Consider the following 3,685-nt stretch of genomic DNA (forward strand, 5'->3'; position numbering starts at 1 on the left):
TACTTTCTGAGAAACTGAAAGAGGAGAACCCTTGTCTACTTGAAGGAATATGTGATAAACATTCAAGTTAAATTTTAATCAATTATCATTTGCTAACTCAGTAATCAGAAAACTGATTTCCAGTTCTGAGCAGTGATAAAAAAATGGCAAATCTACCCATAATGAGACCCTGTAAAAGCCTTTGAAAAGTTAATCAGAAGGAATTTACGTAAAACGTAGTAAGGTGCCTGTATTCCACCTTGATTACAAGAACAAATAAAATTATTCATCCTAGCTAGGGGATAAAGTTTCATTAACATTTGGAGAGATGGTGAATTTTTTACTGTTTCTGTAGAGTAGAAAATGTACTAATTACAGTTAGATGGAAGGTTTTGATGTTGCCAAATACCCAGTAAGAGAGAAGAATAGGGCATTCTTACATCTATGCAATATTTCACTTACTAAATGTAGCATTCAGGATTTTAGCTAATTCTGTCTTCAGTGGATAGAGTCTCCGTCTGTCTCTCTCTCTCTCTCTCTGCCTTCCTTCATCCATTTTTGTGAGGAAATGGAACCAATCTAAACAGCATTAGACCAGTTTCCTTGATCAGCTTTTAGAAAATTATCTCATCATGGACCCCAAAGCGAGGTGCACCCTGAGATACTAGTGGAAAAACTCCTTGGTATATTTGGGTTATTTTGCCAGCTGTCTGTATGTAGGTGAGTACCAATAAAGTACAAGGATAGTCATGTGTCAAATAATGGCTGGCCTTGCTTGTGACAAGTGTGAACAAGATTATGATCAAGATGATGGGCAGGTCTGGTCAAGATGATGGACAGGTCTGCCAACAGCCTAGATACGAGTTCCTTGGAGGCCTGCCTGGAGCGAGCATCAGAACTACGATTTTGAATAAACCATTCTCTGTTCACCCACTGTTTTGTCCATGTGTCTTCATCTAAGCAGGGAAAATTCCGGCTGGTTCTGACTGAAACCTACATGCTACCCTAAAGCCTGTCACGTGGGGGTGTTCAGGTTATTCCCGATGTGCTGGCAGCGTGCAGCCTGGCTCTGTATGAAAACCATTTTAAGAAGACAAGGTTATGCATATCCATTCATATTCCGAGTTTTGTCCTGAAGTTATGAAGCAAATTTAACAGTGTCTTAAATAAGAGAAGTATTCTAGTTTATTATGTTTTCTTTTCCATTTTAATTAAGTAATTCTGGTAAATAGAGAGAAACATGCCTTCTTTCCAGCCAGTCCAGAACAGCACATTGTTTAATTAGTTAGAAGCATTTGAAAAAGTACTCAACCATGGAGGAAGGGTACTTGGAAAAAAGATAGGATTGAGTTGTCGTGCTGGAAAAATTCCCACAAGGAAATGAGTCATTAACCTATCCTAACATTTTGCACAATCATTGTCATTGTGGGTGAGGGGGATTGTCTGTACCTGTGAGCTGGTACGAATGTTTGAGTTTCAGGTAATGACTGGACAGTGAATCCGTTGTGAGTAACTCAAGCAGAGCATGCAAAAGTATGAATTTGCATGCTTTAAATAGGTAAGAGCGATCAAAATAGCACTTTGGTGATGGAGTTAAAAAAAATCCCTAGAGGTAACAAGTTAATCTGTTCAGCTAGTATGAATGATTGCTTCCAAGTTTTATTGTATGGCAAGCAGTCATTTGAGATTTGGCCATGTTGGTACATGGTCATAGTAGATGGGCCGCCTTTGCAACTTGCACCAGTGAGTTAATGATAGTTAATGTAACAGTTTGTACTAGATGTTCTGTTGGTGGTTGTTTCTGCAGACCTCCACAACTGTGCATTATTTACTGTAAAGTTTTTACTTTTTATTTACAGTATTTTTGTTATTGATAGTATGTTATAATTCTTAAAATGGTTTGTGTTCTTCCTATGCAGTTTGCTAGTGTTCGCATACTAGTGTGGGATGTTGATAAAATTTTTCAGACGTCAGAATGAATCCCTAACTAACTAGGCTATTTAAGACTGATTGCTGAGAGGTTTTCTTAAAAAAGAAGTCTCTTTACATGTCCCGAGTAGAACTGGAGTTAGCATAAATATCCTTTCCATCAAACCTGTCCTAGATACTGCCATATATGTGGTTGTAAACAGAAAAATAAGTTAAGTAAATCTAGATATCTGATGCAGACAACAACAAGAAATTTCAGAAGTCTATATAGATAAATATCTAAACATGTAAAACCCCACTCTCTGGCGATCAGAATTCCATACTTTTTCTAAGAAGTTTTATTAAGGACTTTTTGTAAATCAGTAGTTTTGCCAGCAGTTTAAAAAAGTTTGCCTTTTTTTTTTTTTTTGATAGTATGATAATTCTTAAAATGGTTTGTGTTCTTCCTATGCAGTTTGCTAGTGTTCGCATACTAGTGTGGATAAAATTTTTCAGACGTCAGAATGAATCCCTAACTAACAACTAACTTTAAGACTGATTGCTGAGAGGTTTTCTTAAAAAAGAAGTCTCTTTACATGTCCCGAGTAGAACTGGAGTTAGCATAAATATCCTTTCCATCAAACCTGTCCTAGATACTGCCATATATGTGGTTGTAAACAGAAAAATAAGTTAAGTAAATCTAGATATCTGATGCAGACAACAACAAGAAATTTCAGAAGTCTATATAGATAAATATCTAAACATGTAAAACCCCACTCTCTGGCGATCAGAATTCCATACTTTTTCTAAGAAGTTTTATTAAGGACTTTTTGTAAATCAGTAGTTTTGCCAGCAGTTTAAAAAAGTTTGCCTTTTTTTTTTTTTTTTTTAAAAAAACTGTGAACCCCCTTTGTATGCAGTTTGCTAGTGTTCGCATACTAGTGTGGGATGTTGATAAAATTTTTCAGACGTCAGAATGAATCCCTAACTAACTAGGCTATTTAAGACTGATTGCTGAGAGGTTTTCTTAAAAAAGAAGTCTCTTTACATGTCCCGAGTAGAACTGGAGTTAGCATAAATATCCTTTCCATCAAACCTGTCCTAGATACTGCCATATATGTGGTTGTAAACAGAAAAATAAGTTAAGTAAATCTAGATATCTGATGCAGACAACAACAAGAAATTTCAGAAGTCTATATAGATAAATATCTAAACATGTAAAACCCCACTCTCTGGCGATCAGAATTCCATACTTTTTCTAAGAAGTTTTATTAAGGACTTTTTGTAAATCAGTAGTTTTGCCAGCAGTTTAAAAAAGTTTGCCTTTTTTTTTTTTTTTTTAAAATAACTGTGATACCCCTTTGCCGGAAGTGCTAGTATCATCCTTGGAGAGAGCAGAAGCCTTTTTCTAATTTGTTTTTCCATTTCTGTAAAACACTCTGTAGGTACCTAATCAGATTACACAGAGGCTTCATTTATTAAGTTTGAGAAGTGCTCTAGTTTTAAAGTTTGTTTCAGTAGAAGTGGTTCAAAGTATAATCTATACAATTTTATAAACTTTAGGAAAACTGTCATTAATTCTTCCAGAGTCACTGTCCTGGTTTCAGCAGGGATAGAGTTAATTTCCTTCCTGGTAGCTGGTACAGTGCTGTGTTTTGGATTTAGGATGAGAACAATGTTGATAACGCACCGATGTTTTAGTTGTTGCTGAGTAGTGCTTACACTAGCCAAGGACTTTTTAGTTTCCCATGCTCCACCAACTGAGAAGGCTGGAGGTGCACAAGAAGCTGGGAGGGGG

Source organism: Aptenodytes forsteri, unplaced genomic scaffold (assembly GCF_000699145.1).
Source record: "Aptenodytes forsteri isolate BGI_AS27 unplaced genomic scaffold, ASM69914v1 Scaffold360, whole genome shotgun sequence".
Taxonomy (NCBI): domain Eukaryota; kingdom Metazoa; phylum Chordata; class Aves; order Sphenisciformes; family Spheniscidae; genus Aptenodytes; species Aptenodytes forsteri.